Consider the following 13,637-nt stretch of genomic DNA (forward strand, 5'->3'; position numbering starts at 1 on the left):
CCGACCAGCCAACACCCTCCCACCCCGACCAGCCAACACCTTCCCCAACCGACCAGCCAACACCCTCCCCAACCGACCAGCCAACACCCTCCCACCCCGACCAGCCAACACCCTCCCCAACCGACCAGCCAACACCCTCCCCAACCGACCAGCCAACACCCTCCCCAACCGACCAGCCAACACCCTCCCCAACCGACCAGCCAACACCCTCCCCAACCGACCAGCCAACACCCTCCCCAACCGACCAGCCAACACCCTCCCCAACCGACCAGCCAACACCCTCCCACCCCGACCAGCCAACACCCTCCCACCCCGACCAGCCAACACCCTCCCACCACGACCAGCCAACACCCTCCCACCCCGACCAGTCAACACCCTCCCAAATAACCATGGCCACAGCTCACATAGGTCAACTTAAAAATCACACGTGCTCAGGTTAGATCAGACCTAATCCACTCAATTAAATTAAGCAAAACAGAAACATTTTACATTTGACTAGAAATTAAAATGGAAATAATCTCAACAGAGAAAAATGTCCTCTTGTGTGCTACTTATATCCCCATACTGTAATGAAGACATCTTCTCCATCCTAGAGTGGGAGATCAACCATTTCCATCCCCAGGGACATGTACTAGTCTAACCTAAGTGCCAGAACTGGACCCTCCACACACAGGGGGACAAACACCTACCTGGAGGGGACTGCATTCCCTCCCAAATTATTTAACTTGTGTCAAACGTTTCGGGTAGCCTTCCACAAGTTTCCCACAATAAGTTGGGTGAATTTTGGCCCATTTCTCCTCCCATTCCTCTGCCCACACATTTTCTATAGGATTGAGGTCAGGGCTCCGTGGCGGCCACTCCAATACCTTGAATTTGTTGTCCTAAAGCCATTTTGCCACAACTTTGGAAGTATGCTTGTGGTCATTGTCCATTTGGAAGACCCATTTGCGACCAAGCTTTAACTTCCTGACTGATGCCTTGAGATGTTGCTTCAATATATCCACATAATTTTCCTCCCTCATGATGCCATGTATTTTGTGAAGTGCACAAGTCCCTCCTGCAGCAAAGCACCCCCACAACATGATGCTGCCATCCCTGTGCATCATGGTTGGGATGGTGTTCTTTGGTTTGCAAGCATCTCCCTTTTTCCTCCAAACATAACGATGGTCATTATGGCCAAACAGTTCTATTTTTGTTTCATCAGACCAGAGAACATTTCTCCAAAAAGTACGATCTTTGTCCAATGTGCAGTTGCAAACCGTAGTCTGGCTTTTTTTATGGTGGTTTTGGAGCAGTGACTTGCTGAGCTGCCTTTAAGGTTATGTCGATATAGGAGTTGTTTTACTGTGGATATAGATACTTTTGTACCTGTTTCCTCCAGCATCTGCACCAAGGTCCTTTGCTGTTGTTCTGAGATTGATTTACACTTTTCACAACAAAGTACGTTCATATCTAGAAGACAGAACGCATCTCCTTCCTGAGCAGTATGACGGCTGCGTGGTCCCATGGTGTTTATACAAGCATACTATTGTTTGTACAGATGAATGTGGTATCGTCAGGCATTTGGAAATTGCTCCCAATGATGAACCAGACTTGATGAGGTCTACAATTTATTTTCTGAAGTCTTGGCTGATTTCTTTTTGATTTTCCCATGATGTCAAGCAAAGAGACACTGAGTTTGAAGGTAGGCCTTGAAATACATCCCTAGGTACACCTCCAATTCACTCAAATTATGTCAATTAGCCTATCAGAAGCTCCTAAAGCAATGACATAATTTTATGGAATGGAAGGGTAGGGTAGGGTGAGAGGAAGGGTAGGGTGAGAGGGAGGGAGGGAGGGGTAGGGCGGGAGGGAAGGGTAGGGTGAGAGGAAGGGTAGGGTGAGAGGGAGGGAGGGAGGGAGGGTAGGGTGCGAGGGAGGGAAGGGTAGGGTTAGAGGGAGGGTAGGGTGAGAGGGAGGGAGGGAAGCGTAGGATGAGAGGGAGGGGTAGGGCGAGAGGGTGGGAGGGAGGCGTAGGGAGGGAGGGGGAGGGATGGGTAGGGAGGGGTAGGGGTGAGAGGGTGGGGGGTAGGGCGGGAGGGAGGAAAGGGTAGTGTGGGAGGGAGGGAGGGGTAGGGTGAGAGGGTGGGGGGGTAGGGCGGGAGGCAGGAAAGGGTAGTGCGGGAGGGAGGGAGGGGTAGGGTGAGAGGGAGGGAGGGAGGGGTAGTGCTGTAGGGTGGGAAGGGTAGTGCTGTAGGGTGGGAAGGGTAGTGCTGTAGGGTGGGAAGGGAGGGAAGGGTAGTGCTGTAGGGTGGGAAGGGTAATGCTGTAGGGAGGGAGAAGGGTAGTGCTGTAGGGTGGGAAGGGTAGTGCTGTAGGGAGGGAGAAGGGTAGTGTTGTAGGGTGGGAAGGGTAGTGCTGTAGGGAGGGAAGGGAGGGAAGGGTAGTGCTGTAGGGAGGGAAGGGAGGGAAGGGTAGTGCTGTAGGGAGGGAAGGGTAGTGCTGTAGGGAGGGAAGGGAGGGAAGGGTAGTGCTGTAGGGAGGGAAGGGTAGTGCTGTAGGGAGGGAAGGGTAGTGCTGTAGGGAGGAAGGGTAGTGCTGTAGGGAGGGAAGGGTAGTGCTGTAGGGAGGGAAGGGAGGGAAGGGTAGTGCTGTAGGGAGGGAAGGGTAGTGCTGTAGGGAGGGAAGGGTAGTGCTGTAGGGAGGGAAGGGTAGTGCTGTAGGGTGGGAAGGGTAGTGCTGTAGGGAGGGAAGGGAGGGAAGGGTAGTGCTGTAGGGAGGGAAGGGTAGTGCTGTAGGGAGGGAAGGGAGGAAGGGTAGTGCTGTAGGGAGGGAAGGGTAGTGCTGTAGGGAGGGAAGGGTAGTGCTGTAGGGAGGGAAGGGTAGTGCTGTAGGGAGGGAAGGGTAGTGCTGTAGGGAGGGAAGGGTAGTGCTGTAGGGAGGGAAGGATAATGCTGTAGGGAGGGAAGGGAGGGAAGGGTAGTGCTGTAGGGAGGGAAGGGTAGTGCTGTAGGGAGGGAAGGGTAGTGCTGTAGGGAGGGAAGGGTAGTGCTGTAGGGAGGGAAGGGTAATGCTGTAGGGAGGGAAGGGAGGGAAGGATAGTGCTGTAGGGAGGGAAGGGTAATGCTGTAGGGAGGGAGAAGGGTAGTGCTGTAGGGAGGGAAGGGTAGTGCTGTAGGGAGGGAGAAGGGTAGTGCTGTAGGGAGGGAAGGGTAGTGCTGTAGGGAGGGAAGGGTAGTGCTGTAGGGAGGGAGAAGGGTAGTGCTGTAGGGAGGGAAGGGTAGTGCTGTAGGGAGGGAAGGGTAGTGCTGTAGGGAGGGAGAAGGGTAGTGCTGTAGGGAGGGAAGGGTAGTGCTGTAGGGAGGGAGAAGGGTAGTGCTGTAGGGTGGGAAGGGTAGTGCTGTAGGGAGGGAAGGGTAGTGCTGTAGGGAGGGAAGGATAATGCTGTAGGGAGGGAAGGGAGGGAAGGGTAGTGCTGTAGGGAGGGAAGGGTAGTGCTGTAGGGAGGGAAGGGTAGTGCTGTAGGGAGGTAAGGGTAGTGCTGTAGGGAGGGAAGGGTAGTGCTGTAGGGAGGGGGAAGGGTAGTGCTGTAGGGAGGGAAGGGTAGTGCTGTAGGGAGGGAAGGGTAGTGCTGTAGGGAGGGAAGGGTAGTGCTGTAGGGAGGGAAGGATAATGCTGTAGGGAGGGAAGGGAGGGAAGGGTAGTGCTGTAGGGAGGGAAGGGTAGTGCTGTAGGGAGGGAAGGGTAGTGCTGTAGGGAGGGAAGGGTAGTGCTGTAGGGAGGGAAGGGTAATGCTGTAGGGAGGGAAGGGAGGGAAGGATAGTGCTGTAGGGAGGGAAGGGTAATGCTGTAGGGAGGGAGAAGGGTAGTGCTGTAGGGAGGGAAGGGTAGTGCTGTAGGGAGGGAAGGGTAGTGCTGTAGGGAGGGAAGGGTAGTGCTGTAGGGAGGGAAGGGTAGTGCTGTAGGGAGGGAAGGGTAGTGCTGTAGGGAGGGAAGGGTAATGCTGTAGGGAGGGAAGGGAGGGAAGGATAGTGCTGTAGGGTGGGAAGGGTAGTGCTGTAGGGAGGGAAGGGTAGTGCTGTAGGGAGGGAAGGGTAGTGCTGTAGGGAGGGAAGGGTAGTGCTGTAGGGAGGGAAGGGTAGTGCTGTAGGGAGGGAAGGGTTGTGCTGTAGGGAGGGGAAGGGTAGTGCTGTAGGGAGGGGGAAGGGTAGTGCTGTAGGGAGGGAAGGGTAGTGCTGTAGGGAGGGAAGGGTAATGCTGTAGGGAGGGAGAAGGGTAGTGCTGTAGGGAGGGAAGGGTAGTGCTGTAGGGAGGGAAGGGTAGTGCTGTAGGGAGGGAAGGGTAATGCTGTAGGGAGGGAGAAGGGTAGTGCTGTAGGGAGGGAAGGGTAGTGCTGTAGGGAGGGAAGGGTAGTGCTGTAGGGAGGGAAGGGAGGGAAGGGTAGTGCTGTAGGGAGGGAAGGGTAGTGCTGTAGGGAGGGAAGGGTAGTGCTGTAGGGTGGGAAGGGTAGTGCTGTAGGGAGGGAAGGGAGGGAAGGGTAGTGCTGTAGGGAGGGAAGGGTAGTGCTGTAGGGAGGGAAGGGAGGGAAGGGTAGTGCTGTAGGGAGGGAAGGGTAGTGCTGTAGGGAGGGAAGGGTAGTGCTGTAGGGAGGGAAGGGTAGTGCTGTAGGGAGGGAAGGGGGTAGTGCTGTAGGGAGGGAAGGGTAGTGCTGTAGGGAGGGAAGGGTAGTGCTGTAGGGAGGGAAGGATAATGCTGTAGGGAGGGAAGGGAGGGAAGGGTAGTGCTGTAGGGAGGGAAGGGTAGTGCTGTAGGGAGGGAAGGGTAGTGCTGTAGGGAGGGAAGGGTAGTGCTGTAGGGAGGGAAGGGTAATGCTGTAGGGAGGGAAGGGAGGGAAGGATAGTGCTGTAGGGAGGGAAGGGTAATGCTGTAGGGAGGGAGAAGGGTAGTGCTGTAGGGAGGGAAGGGTAGTGCTGTAGGGAGGGAAGGGTAGTGCTGTAGGGAGGGAGAAGGGTAGTGCTGTAGGGAGGGAAGGGTAGTGCTGTAGGGAGGGAAGGGTAATGCTGTAGGGAGGGAGAAGGGTAGTGCTGTAGGGAGGGAAGGGTAGTGCTGTAGGGAGGGAGAAGGGTAGTGCTGTAGGGTGGGAAGGGTAGTGCTGTAGGGAGGGAAGGGTAGTGCTGTAGGGAGGGAAGGGTAGTGCTGTAGGGAGGGAAGGGTAGTGCTGTAGGGAGGGGGAAGGGTAGTGCTGTAGGGAGGGAAGGGTAGTGCTGTAGGGAGGGAAGGGTAATGATGTAGGGAGGGAGAAGGGTAGTGCTGTAGGGAGGGAAGGGTAGTGCTGTAGGGAGGGAAGGGTAATGCTGTAGGGAGGGAGAAGGGTAGTGCTGTAGGGAGGGAAGGGTAGTGCTGTAGGGAGGGAAGGGTAGTGCTGTAGGGAGGGAGAAGGGTAGTGCTGTAGTGTGGGAAGGGTAGTGCTGTAGGGAGGGAAGGGTAGTGCTGTAGGGAGGGAAGGGTAGTGCTGTAGGGAGGGAAGGGTAGTGCTGTAGGGAGGGGGAAGGGTAGTGCTGTAGGGAGGGAAGGGTAGTGCTGTAGGGTGGGAAGGGTAGTGCTGTAGGGAGGGAAGGGTAGTGCTGTAGGGAGGGAAGGGTAGTGCTGTAGGGAGGGGGAAGGGTAGTGCTGTAGGGAGGGAAGGGTAGTGCTGTAGGGAGGGAGAAGGGTAGTGCTGTAGGGAGGGAAGGGTAGTGCTGTAGGGAGGGAAGGGTAGTGCTGTAGGGAGGGAAGGGTAGTGCTGTAGGGAGGGAGAAGGGTAGTGCTGTAGGGAGGGAAGGGTAGTGCTGTAGGGAGGGAGAAGGGTAGTGCTGTAGGGAGGGAAGGGTAGTGCTGTAGGGAGGGAGAAGGGTAGTGCTGTAGGGAGGGAAGGGTAGTGCTGTAGGGAGGGAAGGGTAGTGCTGTAGGGAGGGAAGGGTAGTGCTGTAGGGAGGGAAGGGTAGTGCTGTAGGGAGGGAGAAGGGTAGTGCTGTAGGGAGGGAAGGGTAGTGCTGTAGGGAGGGAAGGGTAGTGCTGTAGGGAGGGAAGGGTAGTGCTGTAGGGAGGGAAGGGTAATGCTGTAGGGAGGGGAGGGAAGGGTAGTGCTGTAGGGAGGGAAGGGTAGTGCTGTAGGGAGGGAAGGGTAGTGCTGTAGGGAGGGAAGGGTAGTGCTGTAGGCAGGGAAGGGTAGTGCTGTAGGGAGGGAAGGGTAGTGCTGTAGGGAGGGAGAAGGGTAGTGCTGTAGGGAGGGAAGGGTAATGCTGTAGGGAGGGAAGGGTAATGCTGTAGGGAGGGGGAAGGGTAGTGCTGTAGGGAGGGAGAAGGGTAGTGCTGTAGGGAGGGAGAAGGGTAGTGCTGTAGGGAGGGAAGGGTAGTGCTGTAGGGAGGGAAGGGTAGTGCTGTAGGGAGGGAAGGGTAGTGCTGTAGGGAGGGAAGGGTAATGCTGTAGGGAGGGAAGGGAGGGAAGGATAGTGCTGTAGGGAGGGAAGGGTAATGCTGTAGGGAGGGAGAAGGGTAGTGCTGTAGGGAGGGAAGGGAGGGAAGGGTAGTGCTGTAGGGAGGGAAGGGTAGTGCTGTAGGGAGGGAAGGGAGGGAAGGGTAGTGCTGAAGGGAGGGAAGGGTAGTGCTGTAGGGAGGGAAGGGTAGTGCTGTAGGGAGGGAAGGGTAGTGCTGTAGGGAGGGAAGGGTAGTGCTGTAGGGAGGGAAGGGAGGGAAGGGTAGTGCTGTAGGGAGGGAAGGGTAGTGCTGTAGGGAGGGAAGGGTAGTGCTGTAGGGAGGGAAGGGTAGTGCTGTAGGGTGGGAAGGGTAGTGCTGTAGGGAGGAAGGGAGGGAAGGGTAGTGCTGTAGGGAGGGAAGGGTAGTGCTGTAGGGAGGAAGGGAGGGAAGGGTAGTGCTGTAGGGAGGGAAGGGTAGTGCTGTAGGGAGGGAAGGGTAGTGCTGTAGGGAGGGAAGGGTAGTGCTGTAGGGAGGGAAGGGTAGTGCTGTAGGGAGGGAAGGATAATGCTGTAGGGAGGGAAGGGAGGGAAGGGTAGTGCTGTAGGGAGGGAAGGGTAGTGCTGTAGGGAGGGAAGGGTAGTGCTGTAGGGAGGGAAGGGTAGTGCTGTAGGGAGGGAAGGGTAGTGCTGTAGGGAGGGAAGGGTAATGCTGTAGGGAGGGAAGGGAGGGAAGGATAGTGCTGTAGGGAGGGAAGGGTAGTGCTGTAGGGTGGGAAGGGTAGTGCTGTATGGAGGGAAGGGTAGTGCTGTAGGGAGGGAAGGATAATGCTGTAGGGAGGGAAGGGAGGGAAGGGTAGTGCTGTAGGGAGGGAAGGGTAGTGCTGTAGGGAGGGAAGGGTAGTGCTGTAGGGAGGGAAGGGTAGTGCTGTAGGGAGGGAAGGGTAGTGCTGTAGGGAGGGGGAAGGGGAGTGCTGTAGGGAGGGAAGGGTAGTGCTGTAGGGAGGGAAGGGTAGTGCTGTAGGGAGGGAAGGGTAGTGCTGTAGGGAGGGAAGGATAATGCTGTAGGGAGGGAAGGGAGGGAAGGGTAGTGCTGTAGGGAGGGAAGGGTAGTGCTGTAGGGAGGGAAGGGTAGTGCTGTAGGGAGGGAAGGGTAGTGCTGTAGGGAGGGAAGGGTAATGCTGTAGGGAGGGAAGGGAGGGAAGGATAGTGCTGTAGGGAGGGAAGGGTAATGCTGTAGGGAGGGAGAAGGGTAGTGCTGTAGGGAGGGAAGGGTAGAGCTGTAGTGAGGGAAGGCTAGTGCTGTAGGGAGGGAAGGGTAGTGCTGTAGGGAGGGAAGGGTAGTGCTGTAGGGAGGGAAGGGTAGTGCTGTAGGGAGGGAAGGGTAGTGCTGTAGGGAGGGAAGGGTAGTGCTGTAGGGAGGGGGAAGGGTAGTGCTGTAGGGAGGGAAGGGTAGTGCTGTAGGGAGGGAAGGGTAATGCTGTAGGGAGGGAGAAGGGTAGTGCTGTAGGGAGGGAAGGGTAGTGCTGTAGGGAGGGAAGGGTAGTGCTGTAGGGAGGGAAGGGTAATGCTGTAGGGAGGGAGAAGGGTAGTGCTGTAGGGAGGGAAGGGTAGTGCTGTAGGGAGGGAAGGGTAGTGCTGTAGGGAGGGAAGGGAGGGAAGGGTAGTGCTGTAGGGAGGGAAGGGTAGTGCTGTAGGGAGGGAAGGGTAGTGCTGTAGGGTGGGAAGGGTAGTGCTGTAGGGAGGGAAGGGAGGGAAGGGTAGTGCTGTAGGGAGGGAAGGGTAGTGCTGTAGGGAGGGAAGGGAGGGAAGGGTAGTGCTGTAGGGAGGGAAGGGTAGTGCTGTAGGGAGGGAAGGGTAGTGCTGTAGGGAGGGAAGGGTAGTGCTGTAGGGAGGGAAGGGTAGTGCTGTAGGGAGGGAAGGGTAGTGCTGTAGGGAGGGAAGGATAATGCTGTAGGGAGGGAAGGGAGGGAAGGGTAGTGCTGTAGGGAGGGAAGGGTAGTGCTGTAGGGAGGGAAGGGTAGTGCTGTAGGGAGGGAAGGGTAGTGCTGTAGGGAGGGAAGGGTAGTGCTGTAGGGAGGGAAGGGTAATGCTGTAGGGAGGGAAGGGAGGGAAGGATAGTGCTGTAGGGAGGGAAGGGTAATGCTGTAGGGAGGGAGAAGGGTAGTGCTGTAGGGAGGGAAGGGTAGTGCTGTAGGGAGGGAGAAGGGTAGTGCTGTAGGGAGGGAGAAGGGTAGTGCTGTAGGGAGGGAAGGGTAGTGCTGTAGGGAGGGAAGGGTAGTGCTGTAGGGAGGGAGAAGGGTAGTGCTGTAGGGAGGGAAGGGTAGTGCTGTAGGGAGGGAAGGGTAGTGCTGTAGGGAGGGAGAAGGGTAGTGCTGTAGGGAGGGAAGGGTAGTGCTGTAGGGAGGGAGAAGGGTAGTGCTGTAGGGTGGGAAGGGTAGTGCTGTAGGGAGGGAAGGGTAGTGCTGTAGGGAGGGAAGGGTAGTGCTGTAGGGAGGGAAGGGTAGTGCTGTAGGGAGGGGGAAGGGTAGTGCTGTAGGGAGGGAAGGGTAGTGCTGTAGGGAGGGAAGGGTAGTGCTGTAGGGAGGGAAGGGTAATGATGTAGGGAGGGAGAAGGGTAGTGCTGTAGGGAGGGAAGGGTAGTGCTGTAGGGAGGGAAGGGTAATGCTGTAGGGAGGGAGAAGGGTAGTGCTGTAGGGAGGGAAGGGTAGTGCTGTAGGGAGGGAAGGGTAGTGCTGTAGGGAGGGAGAAGGGTAGTGCTGTAGGGTGGGAAGGGTAGTGCTGTAGGGAGGGAAGGGTAGTGCTGTAGGGAGGGAAGGGTAGTGCTGTAGGGAGGGAAGGGTAGTGCTGTAGGGAGGGGGAAGGGTAGTGCTGTAGGGAGGGAAGGGTAGTGCTGTAGGGAGGGAGAAGGGTAGTGCTGTAGGGAGGGAAGGGTAGTGCTGTAGGGAGGGAGAAGGGTAGTGCTGTAGGGAGGGAAGGGTAGTGCTGTAGGGAGGGAAGGGTAGTGCTGTAGGGAGGGAAGGGTAGTGCTGTAGGGAGGGAAGGGTAGTGCTGTAGGGAGGGGGAAGGGTAGTGCTGTAGGGAGGGAGAAGGGTAGTGCTGTAGGGAGGGAAGGGTAGTGCTGTAGGGAGGGAAGGGTAGTGCTGTAGGGAGGGAAGGGTAGTGCTGTAGGGAGGGAGAAGGGTAGTGCTGTAGGGAGGGAAGGGTAGTGCTGTAGGGAGGGAGAAGGGTAGTGCTGTAGGGAGGGAAGGGTAGTGCTGTAGGGAGGGAAGGGTAGTGCTGTAGGGAGGGAAGGGTAGTGCTGTAGGGAGGGAAGGGTAGTGCTGTAGGGAGGGAGAAGGGTAGTGCTGTAGGGAGGGAAGGGTAGTGCTGTAGGGAGGGAAGGGTAGTGCTGTAGGGAGGGAAGGGTAGTGCTGTAGGGAGGGAAGGGTAATGCTGTAGGGAGGGGGAGGGAAGGGTAGTGCTGTAGGGAGGGAAGGGTAGTGCTGTAGGGAGGGAAGGGTAATGCTGTAGGGAGGGAAGGGTAGTGCTGTAGGGAGGGAAGGGTAGTGCTGTAGGGAGGGAAGGGTAGTGCTGTAGGGAGGGAGAAGGGTAGTGCTGTAGGGAGGGAAGGGTAATGCTGTAGGGAGGGAAGGGTAATGCTGTAGGGAGGGAAGGGTAATGCTGTAGGGAGGGGGAAGGGTAGTGCTGTAGGGAGGGAGAAGGGTAGTGCTGTAGGGAGGGAGAAGGGTAGTGCTGTAGGGAGGGAAGGGTAGTGCTGTAGGGGAGGGAAGGGTAGTGCTGTAGGGAGGGAAGGGTAGTGCTGTAGGGAGGGAAGGGAGGGAAGGATAGTGCTGTAGGGAGGGAAGGGTAATGCTGTAGGGAGGGAGAAGGGTAGTGCTGTAGGGAGGGAAGGGTAGTGCTGTAGGGAGGGAGAAGGGTAGTGCTGTAGGGAGGGAAGGGTAGTGCTGTAGGGAGGGAAGGGTAGTGCTGTAGGGAGGGAGAAGGGTAGTGCTGTAGGGAGGGAAGGGTAGTGCTGTAGGGAGGGAAGGGTAATGCTGTAGGGAGGGAGAAGGGTAGTGCTGTAGGGAGGGAAGGGTAGTGCTGTAGGAAGGGAGAAGGGTAGTGCTGTAGGGTGGGAAGGGTAGTGCTGTAGGGAGGGAAGGGTAGTGCTGTAGGGAGGGAAGGGTAGTGCTGTAGGGAGGGGAAGGGTAGTGCTGTAGGGAGGGAAGGGTAGTGCTGTAGGGAGGGAGAAGGGTAGTGCTGTAGGGAGGGAAGGGTAGTGCTGTAGGGAGGGAAGGGTAGTGCTGTAGGGAGGGGGAAGGGTAGTGCTGTAGGGAGGGAAGGTTAGTGCTGTAGGGAGGGAGAAGTGTAGTGCTGTAGGGAGGGAGAAGGGTAGTGCTGTAGGGAGGGAGAAGGGTAGTGCTGTAGGGAGGGAAGGGTAGTGCTGTAGGGAGGGAAGGGTAGTGCTGTAGGGAGGGAAGGGTAGTGCTGTAGGGAGGGAGAAGGGTAGTGCTGTAGGGAGGGAAGGGTAGTGCTGTAGGGAGGGAGAAGGGTAGTGCTGTAGGGAGGGAGAAGGGTAGTGCTGTAGGGAGGGAGAAGGGTAGTGCTGTAGGGAGGAGAAGGGTAGTGCTGTAGGGAGGGAGAAGGGTAGTGCTGTAGGGAGGGAAGGGTAGTGCTGTAGGGAGGGAAGGGTAGTGCTGTAGGGAGGGAAGGGTAGTGCTGTAGGGAGGGAAGGGTAGTGCTGTAGGGAGGGAAGGGTAGTGCTGTAGGGAGGGAGAAGGGTAGTGCTGTAGGGAGGGAAGGGTAGTGCTGTAGGGAGGGAAGGGAGGGAAGGATAGTGCTGTAGGGAGGGAAGGGTAATGCTGTAGGGAGGGAGAAGGGTAGTGCTGTAGGGAGGGAAGGGTAGTGCTGTAGGGAGGGAGAAGGGTAGTGCTGTAGGGAGGGAGAAGGGTAGTGCTGTAGGGAGGGAAGGGTAGTGCTGTAGGGAGGGAAGGGTAGTGCTGTAGGGAGGGAGAAGGGTAGTGCTGTAGGGAGGGAAGGGTAGTGCTGTAGGGAGGGAAGGGTAGTGCTGTAGGGAGGGAGAAGGGTAGTGCTGTAGGGAGGGAAGGGTAGTGCTGTAGGGAGGGAGAAGGGTAGTGCTGTAGGGTGGGAAGGGTAGTGCTGTAGGGAGGGAAGGGTAGTGCTGTAGGGAGGGAAGGGTAGTGCTGTAGGGAGGGAAGGGTAGTGCTGTAGGGAGGGGGAAGGGTAGTGCTGTAGGGAGGGAAGGGTAGTGCTGTAGGGAGGGAAGGGTAGTGCTGTAGGGAGGGAAGGGTAATGATGTAGGGAGGGAGAAGGGTAGTGCTGTAGGGAGGGAAGGGTAGTGCTGTAGGGAGGGAAGGGTAATGCTGTAGGGAGGGAGAAGGGTAGTGCTGTAGGGAGGGAAGGGTAGTGCTGTAGGGAGGGAAGGGTAGTGCTGTAGGGAGGGAGAAGGGTAGTGCTGTAGGGTGGGAAGGGTAGTGCTGTAGGGAGGGAAGGGTAGTGCTGTAGGGAGGGAAGGGTAGTGCTGTAGGGAGGGAAGGGTAGTGCTGTAGGGAGGGGGAAGGGTAGTGCTGTAGGGAGGGAAGGGTAGTGCTGTAGGGAGGGAGAAGGGTAGTGCTGTAGGGAGGGAAGGGTAGTGCTGTAGGGAGGGAGAAGGGTAGTGCTGTAGGGAGGGAAGGGTAGTGCTGTAGGGAGGGAAGGGTAGTGCTGTAGGGAGGGAAGGGTAGTGCTGTAGGGAGGGAAGGGTAGTGCTGTAGGGAGGGGGAAGGGTAGTGCTGTAGGGAGGGAGAAGGGTAGTGCTGTAGGGAGGGAAGGGTAGTGCTGTAGGGAGGGAAGGGTAGTGCTGTAGGGAGGGAAGGGTAGTGCTGTAGGGAGGGAGAAGGGTAGTGCTGTAGGGAGGGAAGGGTAGTGCTGTAGGGAGGGAGAAGGGTAGTGCTGTAGGGAGGGAAGGGTAGTGCTGTAGGGAGGGAAGGGTAGTGCTGTAGGGAGGGAAGGGTAGTGCTGTAGGGAGGGAAGGGTAGTGCTGTAGGGAGGGAGAAGGGTAGTGCTGTAGGGAGGGAAGGGTAGTGCTGTAGGGAGGGAAGGGTAGTGCTGTAGGGAGGGAAGGGTAGTGCTGTAGGGAGGGAAGGGTAATGCTGTAGGGAGGGGAGGGAAGGGTAGTGCTGTAGGGAGGGAAGGGTAGTGCTGTAGGGAGGGAAGGGTAATGCTGTAGGGAGGGAAGGGTAGTGCTGTAGGGAGGGAAGGGTAGTGCTGTAGGGAGGGAAGGGTAGTGCTGTAGGGAGGGAGAAGGGTAGTGCTGTAGGGAGGGAAGGGTAATGCTGTAGGGAGGGAAGGGTAATGCTGTAGGGAGGGAAGGGTAATGCTGTAGGGAGGGGGAAGGGTAGTGCTGTAGGGAGGGAGAAGGGTAGTGCTGTAGGGAGGGAGAAGGGTAGTGCTGTAGGGAGGGAAGGGTAGTGCTGTAGGGAGGGAAGGGTAGTGCTGTAGGGAGGGAAGGGTAGTGCTGTAGGGAGGGAAGGGAGGGAAGGATAGTGCTGTAGGGAGGGAAGGGTAATGCTGTAGGGAGGGAGAAGGGTAGTGCTGTAGGGAGGGAAGGGTAGTGCTGTAGGGAGGGAGAAGGGTAGTGCTGTAGGGAGGGAAGGGTAGTGCTGTAGGGAGGGAAGGGTAGTGCTGTAGGGAGGGAGAAGGGTAGTGCTGTAGGGAGGGAAGGGTAGTGCTGTAGGGAGGGAAGGGTAATGCTGTAGGGAGGGAGAAGGGTAGTGCTGTAGGGAGGGAAGGGTAGTGCTGTAGGAAGGGAGAAGGGTAGTGCTGTAGGGTGGGAAGGGTAGTGCTGTAGGGAGGGAAGGGTAGTGCTGTAGGGAGGGAAGGGTAGTGCTGTAGGGAGGGGGAAGGGTAGTGCTGTAGGGAGGGAAGGGTAGTGCTGTAGGGAGGGAGAAGGGTAGTGCTGTAGGGAGGGAAGGGTAGTGCTGTAGGGAGGGAAGGGTAGTGCTGTAGGGAGGGGGAAGGGTAGTGCTGTAGGGAGGGAAGGTTAGTGCTGTAGGGAGGGAGAAGGGTAGTGCTGTAGGGAGGGAGAAGGGTAGTGCTGTAGGGAGGGAGAAGGGTAGTGCTGTAGGGAGGGAAGGGTAGTGCTGTAGGGAGGGAAGGGTAGTGCTGTAGGGAGGGAAGGGTAGTGCTGTAGGGAGGGAGAAGGGTAGTGCTGTAGGGAGGGAA

At 57.4% G+C, this 13,637-nt stretch overlaps 1 protein-coding gene across 4 annotated transcripts in view; it reads left to right on the forward strand.

The window, feature by feature from the left end:
- LOC135513864 (dedicator of cytokinesis protein 8-like) overlaps positions 1-13,637 on the forward strand; it is a 137,392-nt gene that overhangs the window by 104,785 nt on the left and 18,970 nt on the right. The gene's annotated exons all lie outside the window — the stretch shown is intronic.

Source organism: Oncorhynchus masou, chromosome 25 (assembly GCF_036934945.1).
Source record: "Oncorhynchus masou masou isolate Uvic2021 chromosome 25, UVic_Omas_1.1, whole genome shotgun sequence".
NCBI lineage: Eukaryota > Metazoa > Chordata > Actinopteri > Salmoniformes > Salmonidae > Oncorhynchus > Oncorhynchus masou.